The following is a 10,000-nucleotide window of genomic DNA, read 5'->3' as shown; positions in this document are numbered from 1 at the left end:
GTCTGGTTTCCTTGGATAGTCTGAATCTCATCTGGTGACATTGCCTTGTTTTTCCGACATAGGATTAGAAACAAGCACTGATAGAGCTCTAGTACCAAGAAGCAGATGGCAACCCTTGAAACGGCCTCTGGCTGACTACCACAAGGCCATTCTTCTTTTTTAGCTCAAGACTTGCTTACCAGTCTTAGCCTTTATCCAAGACTTCTTACTCTTTCCCTCAGGCTCCTGTAGTGTAAGTCGTCCTCTGGAAAAAAATACCACCAAAGCTCTTCAATCTTTCGTCCATTGAATAACTCTTGAGTCCTCTTTCTTATGCCCTTTAATGCTCTCTCTCTCAGATAAGATTGGGCTCCCTGGTTTCATATTCTATTCTCTGTGGGAAAGCATTAAAAATAACTAAACAAAAGATTTTACTCTAAGGAGAATATCTTTTTGGTCTCTTCTTTTTGATGTTTAATCTATTCTGCAAACACAGAATTTTGCTTACTCTGTCCTTCATATATCTGTACTCCTGGAAGTTCAGTCCTTGTGGGCAGTTTTGTTTTTTGGGTTTTTTTTTTTTTGGAATATATATATATATGGCTTTTAGAGATCCTTTCCCTTCTCCACACCCACTCTGCTGGCAGGCTTGTGAACTTGAAGCCACATATGTGTATATGTGTGTGTACTCGTGTGCATGCGTGTGCACACATTAGAAAGAGAGAAAGATTTCTTACTAAGCAGGCTCTTTCCAATGTCCTCAGCTAGTTTTGGAATCTGTGAGTAGGGTGAGGAGGCAGAAGGTGAATTTATCGCCTGATGATTCATAGGGCCAACAGCTTTTTCACTTCCGTAAAGTTTCAAGATAGCAGTTTTCCCTACCAGTTTTTTGATTTGCCATTCTGTAATTTGAACAGTTCCAAGGACTAATATGTAAAGTAGTGAAAGGGTGAAATTATGGCTCATTTTCATGTTGTGGCCATGGAACGTGAGGATTCATAACTAAAGACATTTTTTTGATAACATGAAATAATATAAGAGTGCAATATAAACTTTTTAATTGTCATACAATCTTTTATTATGTATGAAATTTTCTTCAACATAAGTTACAACTTGATTAAATGTGATAGACATTTTAAAATCTATTTAAAGTAAAAAAGTTCTCTGTGTACAATATCTTTTGTCTACAGTATAGCAAATATGATACCTTTCATTTCAGGATTTCTGCTTAACATAAGCAAAACCAAATAACCAAAAAATACAAACCAAAGCTACTGTGAATACCAGTATTGAACAAAGCATCAAAAAGACAAACATAGGATAATTTTGTTTTTGTTTAGAAATGCGGAATTAATACTAAAGTTAGTGCATCCCCCCTGACTCCCGGGGGAAAAAAAACACCCAAGGAAATAATCACCCACCTCCAGGGGTAAACTTTGCTTTTCAGGGGCACAATCTGACTCTAGATTCTCTCTCGGCTCCTGTGGATAGCACAGCACAGGGTCATACTGAAGACTTCCAGATATTATCACCACAGCAATCCCAAAGCCCATGCACTGATGATGTGGGATTTGTTGTCAAAGACCTCTTTGATGGCCTCAGAGCAGTGCTTCATTGGGATGTTTGAGAGTAAATCCTTTTGGGGGCAGATGTCGGAGATAAATTGTTCCACTCCTCCAGCCAAACCACAGTAGTCCAATGCAGAGTGGATGGCTTTTAGCATCCCGCTGGGGCTTGTCCTTGGTTTTCAGCTTGGTGTAGGTATCCTTGTAAAACTCCTGGACTTAATCACCTCATCTTTGTGGGAATATCCCAGCTGGCTGCAGCTATTTCAATGGCAAATGTCACCAAGAGGAAGCCAAAGAATAATCCCAGCATGCACTGGGGCTCCTGCACAGCAGCCTAGCAGCCGAGAAACTGCACCGGCACCCTGAGGGCACCAGCTGCAATCAGAATATATACTCCAGTGTAGAAGCTGGAATGATTATTTCCAGCTCCAAGATGCTCTTGGCCTCAAAGTCGATTCAGAGCTAAGTCCAATGGCAAGGAATACAATCCTGGCAAGCCAGAAAAATGAAGTTAAATCCAAAAATCAGGTATTTGATGCACTTGGTGCCTTTTTTGACCAGCATGGTAAAGGCTGGACAGGCTGGCCTACTGGTGTGGCCCAAGGGGTGTACATTGCCAGGACCCGAGGTGTCAGTGGCAGCCTAAACCTCTTTTTGATACTGTCTTTCTTTCAAATTGCTATTAAAAACCTAATGAAAGGAAATTCTGTTAGAAAAGTCTATCATTTTGATCTTGTAAGAATAGAATATTTGTTTTTATTGCGGTTATTTTTCTCTCTAGACTTTAAAAATATTTTTTTACAAGTGACTTTCAGAAAAAATTAGCTAAATACATGTAGACGATTTCACTTGACATCTCAATATTTAAGTTTCGCCCCACCCTTGGTCCAGATTATTAACTACATTGCATACTGTGGATTTTCTAGAAGTTACTATGTGACTGGCAGAAATAATTGGCTTAAGTTACTGTGATATGTATCACAATGTCTGCTGGAGACATACATATGTTTTTCGAAATTGTAAACTATTTCAAACATACAAAAAGTAAAATAATATAATAGATACCCAGGTTAAGCTTGTAAACTTTCTCCTATTCATGTCTCAAATTCCATCCTCTCCTCTGCCTCTCTAGAGGTAAACTGAATTTTGCTATATCACAGGTGGGATTCCCCAGAAAGCAGGCTCTGAGACTGGTATTTATATGTGGAGGTTTGTGGTGGGGTGTTTTCAGGAGACACACCTGTGAAGGGTGAGGAACGCAGAATTGGGTAAAGCTTTTAGCATTTTAATTATATGTCTTGGCGTGGTTTTCTTTAAATGTATCCTCTTTGGTTTACTGAGATTCTTGGATCTGTAAATGTATGTCTTTCACCAAATTTGGGGCATCTTCAGCCATTATTTATATATTTGTCGGTACGATTTTCTTTTCCCTCCTTCTGGGACTCCAGGAGGATGAGTAGTAGACCTTGTGATATTGTTCCAATATGAAGCTTTGTTTCTTATTGAACCTTCGCCCCTTGTTATTCTGATTGGATAATTTCTACTGATCTGTCTTCAAGTTTACTGGCTCTCTTATCTCTATACTACTACTGAGATCTGTCTATTGAGTTAAAAAAAAATCTGTTACTGTATTTTTCAGTTTTAGAATTTTCACTTAGTACTTATTGTGTAGCTTCTATTTCTTTACTGAAAATGCCTAAATTCCATTTGTTTCTAGGTAGTTGTTTGCCCTTACTCCATGTGGCCTGGCTATAATAACTGCCATAGCTTTTTTTGGTTTGATAATTCCAATATTTGTGGTCATCTTAGTGTTGGTGTGTGTTGATTGCCTCTTTCTTTCAGTTGTTTAGATTTTCCTAGTTCTTTGCATGTTGAATAATTTTGGACTGTATGTTGGCCATTTTGAATACTGTGTTTTGAGATTCGGGGCTCAGTTAAAATCTGGAGAATGGGGTCGGCTGTTGCTGCTTCTCTTTTTTTAAAAAGCAAGCAGTTAACACCATGAGACTTATATTTCAAGTCCTGACTTGGTTTCTGTGGGCTTAGATGTCAGTTTAGTTTTCAAAGACTCTGCAGCGCTATTCTGGTTTTCACAGTTTGTGCACCTTCCTTGGTGGTCTACAGAGGTTCAGTCCTCAAAGCCTTTGCTGTGCTGATTCTGGTAGATTTTGTGCATGTTCAGGTTGAGAGTGTGTTCAAGGCTTCATACAGAGGTTTAAAGAACCATTTTCAGCTTCTTTTCAGATTTATTCTGCATTTCTGTATTATATTGTATGTATGTGGGGGGGGTATCCATATTAACTTAGCTTATTATTTTGACAAAACCAGAAGTCTACACAATTTCATTAAACAATTTATTACATTCATGTAATTTCTTTTACAACACAATGATGTAATTTTGATACTTAAAAGTTGTTTATCAAAAGTTCATGTAACAGATGATTTTAACATTCCCCTACTATTTCTTCAGATCCCTTTGCCATTTTGTGCATGTTGACCCCCAGAGGCTTTCACTCCTGACAGCCAGCACCTGCATTGTTTTGCCAGAAAGCTGCTTTTAGGCTGTGAGTGTATAGTTTGCCTGCAAATGCCTGAAAAGTCTAGGAATTTACATCCTTGGCAGATAGCCCCCAAACCAATGGCCAGTTGGGACGGGGTTATAATACTCCAGGTCCCTCACTCTGGATCTGGACAGCCCTTAGTTGTAACCTAAACGGTGCAACCCACTGGTGGAATTGAGTTAAGGTTATCCCTCATGAGACTTTGCTGAGTAATGGCATCCTGTTCGGCTCCCTTAACATTTTTGCCCACTTCCCCATTCCTTTGCTGTTTTTTCTTGGAAAGCTTCTTCATAAATAACTTTCATATCAATCCTTGTCCCAGGATGTGCTTCTGGGAACACACTGCAGCAGATAGAATTCTAAGATGGCCCTAAAGATTCCCTGGTATTCATGCTTTGCATAAAGAATCTCCTTCTCTTGAGCATGAATGGGGTCTGTTTTTATGATGAGAAAGTCACTTCCTTAATTCGGTTGCATTATATGGCAGAGGTGATGGGATAATCACTTCCTTGATTACAATGGACTCTGTTTTAGCACTCTGGAGAGAGATTCTCCTGGGCTGGAGAGAAGTAAGCTATTATATTGTGAGGGGGCCCCATGGCAAGGAACTGCAGGGTCTCTGGGAGCTAAGACTGGCCCCCAGCTGACAGCCAGCAAGAAAGGTGGACCTCAGTCCTGCCATACAAGGAATTGACTTCTGCCAACAGCCATGTGAGCCTCAGGAAGGTCCACAGCGTGGCTCATTCTGTGGTAATAGAGCATAGTCATAAGCATGGGCTCTGGAGTCCAGACTGTTTTGCTTAGAATTCAGTTCTTCCACATTCTTTTTTTTTTTTTTTTAATTTTTTAATGTTTATTTTTGAGAGAGAGAGACAGAGTATGAGCAGGGGAGGGGCAGAGAGAGGAGACACAGAATCAGAAGCAGGCTCTAGGCTCTGAGCTGTCAGCCCAGAACCCAACGCAGGGCTCAAACTCACAGACCATGAGACCATGACTTGAGCCAAAGCTGGACGCTTAACTGACTGAGTCACCCAGGCGCCCCGTTTTTCCACATTCTTGTAGTGACTTTGGGCAAGTTAGTTAATCTCTCTTCCCTTTCTATTTGTAAAATGAGAATGCTAATAGTACTTATTGCACATAAATAATAAAATTATTATTAATAGTGGTGGCATGGTAGTCATACGTTATTAGAGGTGTGGAATTATGAGGCCTTCCTCCTATCCTTTCTTTCCAGCTACTCTTCATGTCTTAGAGCCTATCCATCCTCCAGGGTTCAGCAAAAAACATCTTTTCTATAAATTCTTCTGTGATGCCACTTACCCTCTGAAATTTCTTTAGTATATTTGTGTTTTTCTTATATGCTTATAACTCCTCTGTCATTGTCCCCTGGTTAAAAAGGCCTTATCTTGAACTGCATATGATAGAAGCTCAATAAATATTTGTTGAGTGAATGCATGAATTAAGAGCATTAATAAAACTTTAAGAGTTCTTAAGCTATTCACTTACCTTAATCTATTAATTTCTCCCTAGCCACACTGAGTGCTATTCTAATTCTTCACAGGAGCTCTCAAAATAAAGATTTTGAGTACACAAAACAATGCAAGCTTTCATTTGTTCTTTTTGGAAATCTGTCTTCATGGGGATTCTCTGGCTGTCTTTTCTTGGACAAAATGGTAGTGTGGAGAGTAGCCAGGGGGAGTTGGAGGGATTTGAAAGCATGGTGATACTAAGTGGGGGCAATGCTGTCTCTACAGATGGGAGTGTTGTCAGTTCATTTAAAAATGATTTGGGGGCTCTTTTAAAGTCTGATTTAAAAATTCTGTGTAACCTACCAAAGGTATCCCTTTGGATTGGAAGTAGGCATTTGCTTTGTACAAGTGGAGAATGGTTTTGAGCCTTGCATGTTGGTGCTCAGAAGATGCTAACTTCCTAGGTGGACATGGATGCTAGCATCCATTTCTAGGATGCTAATTTCCTCAGGTGGCTCACCCCACGATGTCAAAATGAGAAGATCATGTTTTTCTTTGACAGTGAGAGTATAAGGATGGGTAACATATTAAATAGCTCTTAGAGGATATGAGTGGTGTGCTTTTTGTTACCCAGAACACGTGCTTTTTCTCTTGTACAATGCAAGATAGATATGGCTGTAATTATCATATTACCTAGCCAGTTAGTTATTCTGTGAGACTGTGATTATGCAGGGTGTAGAGAGAACTTTATTTATGAACTCATTCTCAAGAAAAAAAAGAAAAGCAAAAAGCTAAGCCAGCACATCATCTAATTCTCAATGTAAAATAATGCAGAAGTGCGGAAGATGAACATCTGATTTGTCACATCTGATACACTAATGTTTTATCCAAAAGGAAGAACACATTGTAACTTGCTCAGTCATCTGCATAAACACCACCTGGCCCTTTACAGGCACCTACTCAAATAACAGGAGTCAACGAATGGCAGCTCTGCTCATAGCCTTTTCACTGGTAGAAATAGAAAAATCTCTTTTCTTTTTTAAAAAACAAAGCATTTATGTATCAAAGCAACATCTAATATATTTTTTTCCAATGGCATAAGACCTAGGTGATTAAAGTGAAGCCACTAGAACCTTCCATATTAGGGAATATATGATCACAAATTACCCAGTTTTTGAACAGCTAAAAAATTTCATTATCCTTTAAAAAGAGGGTAGATCAAACCATTCCTTGTACAAACCAGACCTTATTATTATTGCAACATGAAGCACGTTCTCCCCTGGGTATATCACTTAGTAAGTCTTGCAATGGAATAGCTATAGATTTTAGTGTAAAATATTTTGCCAGAGATGGGAGATTTTTTTCCCCTCTGAACTGACACATTCTGGTTGTATGCCTCAGTGATCATACCTTTGTGCTACATTGCACACATGGAGGTAGCATCCCTTTTCTAGTTGCACTAATATAAAAATGAGGGTCCTGGATAACTAAAGTATATCATACCAGTTTGCATGCTTTCAAAGAAAGGGTTAAAAAAACAAATCTCACTTGCCTTTACATTTTAGATTCAAGCTGGCTAACTAGAAGGTGTCAACTACTTTATTATTATTTTTTTCATTGAGGAAACCCTGGCAAAGTCTCAGTGTATTTCTGTCCACAGAGGACAATTGAGTAGCTTAGTCTTCTGGGCACACCAACTTGTTGTTTTTGTTTTATTTTAAAGAGGAGACAGTGTTCAGAAGTCATTGAACTCTGCCCTTGGCCCATTCTTTTATAAAGAGTGCATTAGGCTCCAAAATTCTTATCTTTAAATATATCTTTTAGTCATCTGTTACCCTATTCTTCCTGGGGCCACTTGAAAAGTGACAGTTGGTAGCTCTTTCATTGGGTTTCTGGATCACATGACCTGAGTTAATGCTTTTATTAATAGCCTCCTTGTGCATCTCAAATGGTGGGGGTGGTTGGACCCTTCCTGTTTTTGCTTTAATGTATCATGATATCATACAGTTTAATTGACCAGGAAAATCTACGTCAACCCAAGACAAATGTTTAATTTTGTTTACACTGTTCGCCTGCATATTTCATTTGCCTTTCATTTGACATTGAATACTATTTTAATTGTATCTCCCGATTCATGTTGGAAAAGTATGCCATGGATTAGGGAGTAAGAAGGAGTTTGCTCTTTTACCAACTCCCAGTGCAGCCTGGAAAGTCATTTCATTTTTTATTTATCCTACTAGCAAGTTTAAAGTTCTTACTATGTGCCAGTGTTGGGGAGAAAATAATGAAAGGTAGACATGATCCCTGCCTTCATGCTTTATGCTTTATAGTCTAATAAATTTGAACAAATATTCATGAAATATAAGATTCCAGAAATAACTCGCAAGGCCCTTTTCTTCAGGGCCAGAGAGAGGGTGTCATTCCAGCATTTAACATGAAATCACACTTTAAAAAAGTACTTAATATACACTAAGCATTATATTACATGTAATCTCATTTAGTCTTCTGCAAACTCACAAAGTAGGTAATATTAGACTAATTTCCCAGATAAAGGAATTGATACATGAAAGTTCCTATAACTTTCCAATGTTAGACAGATATCCAGATCTATCTCATTGTAAAGCCTGATTACTGAGTATCTGTATCATTATCAGGAGCTGAACAACCTACCTCTGCAACATGAATCTAAACTTACATTATTTAGATGGATAAATCAAAAATATCATTTCCTTTTTACGATGACCAAAAGTTGTAAACTGAAATGTCTATATAGAAACCAGGCAGATCCCCAAACATAGTGAAGCAGGTGGGTAATAGGGAGTGGTGGGGACTGGAATAAATTCAAACTTACATTCTTTGTCAGGCAGCAGGTAATTGCTACCATGTGGGAATGAAGGCCTGGAGTCAGTATCATTCCAGACTGTGTAGCACCTTTTTACAAATTAGATAAAGGCACTCCTTCATTTTGTGGATACAGACCTGGCACAACAAATACGTATGTGTTGCATGTCAGCCTCACTTACTACTTAGGTTGATTCTCTGTGCAGAGCACAGCCTATATGGTCTTTCTCAAGAAAAGCTTGATACCTGGATTTTTAAAGTGAAATTTCCTGACTTTTAAATGTTGATAATGAATTCAAATTAAAAAAATCACTGTGTAGATCAAATAAAACTTATCTGTGTGTTGAATTTGGTCTCTCCTGGTCACCATTTGAAACTTCTGATTTATAGGCTAGCCCTTAGAAGTGAGAAGTAACAGTTTTTATTAATTTGGTTACCATGTTCCTAAAAATCTAGAGTCAAAGTGTTTTCAATTTTGATCCCAGAAGTAAGAAGCATTTTAAGTATCTGAATCCTAAAGGCTAATTTGAAAAGAAATCATCTTTGTCTCTGAGAAGTCTAACTGTGTTAGTCATGAAAAATTCTCAGGTGTTTTGCTATATATATATATATATATATATATATATATATATATATATATATGATTACCTATATATAACATGAGTACTTGAGAGTTAAAAATGAATCAAGGTTAATTGTAAAAAGTCAGTAGAACTTGTGTAAATCTCAAATTACCTTGATTTGTTTTTTTTAGATATACAGTATTAGTTGTGGGCTGTGATTGGTGTTACCATAATATTTGATGATGCTAATAAGATGAGCTAAGAATAAACACCAAAAATTTTTTCATTATCTCACCCATAATTTACCTTCTGGTTATGGAATTAGGTTGTCCCCAAATAATTTTTCCATAGTCTGAGGTAATTATTTCTCATTTTAAGTTTTAGCTTGATTAAGTTTTATCTTTATAATTACTCATCCTTTCTATGTTATTTTATTTAAGCAAATAAACCAAATCATGCCCTACTTTGGTCAATAAAATCATGAAAGATATGTATTGCAGTGAAAAGGGATAGGTACCAAAGGTGTACCTAACAGCACTTGTGTCTTCTAAACTGGTACTTCAGGGAAATCTTGTCCTGAGGAATAATGGGAAGTTGCACACACACAAAGAACAAACTGATATTTTTCATGGAGGTGAGAAGAAAATACCAGGTCTGTGTGAATGATTACTAATGACCTAATTTGATGAAATGCACTTCTTTCCAGGGACTAGAGTTGTTTGGACGTTATGTAGTCATTACTTTTGTGAAGTTCCATAAACAGAAGTCCTTTTTTATCTGCAGGGAAAGTAGAGCATAGGTCAGTGGGAACATTTTATTTTATTTTATTTTTCCTTCTTACCCACAGATGAAACTTATATAACTCTGTGCCTAAGCTCTTAAGGACCCAAACTGCAAACCTGCAAAAACTTAAGCCACACGTGTGAAATTGCCACAAGCATATCTAATTGTATAGATTCTAATGCATTCTGGAGAAGAGTGTCCTTTTTGTTCAGAAAGAAGCCTAGAACTAATTTCAG

General features: G+C 37.7%; 1 pseudogene; it reads right to left on the bottom strand.

The window, feature by feature from the left end:
- Positions 1 to 1,441: 1,441 nt before the first annotated feature.
- LOC122479610 lies at positions 1,442 to 2,111 on the bottom strand (annotated as a pseudogene).
- Positions 2,112 to 10,000: the final 7,889 nt, after the last annotated feature.

This window comes from Prionailurus bengalensis, chromosome C1 (assembly GCF_016509475.1).
Source record: "Prionailurus bengalensis isolate Pbe53 chromosome C1, Fcat_Pben_1.1_paternal_pri, whole genome shotgun sequence".
NCBI lineage: Eukaryota > Metazoa > Chordata > Mammalia > Carnivora > Felidae > Prionailurus > Prionailurus bengalensis.
Note: the sequence above shows the minus strand (reverse complement) of the source record. Positions and strands in the feature narration are given on the sequence as shown.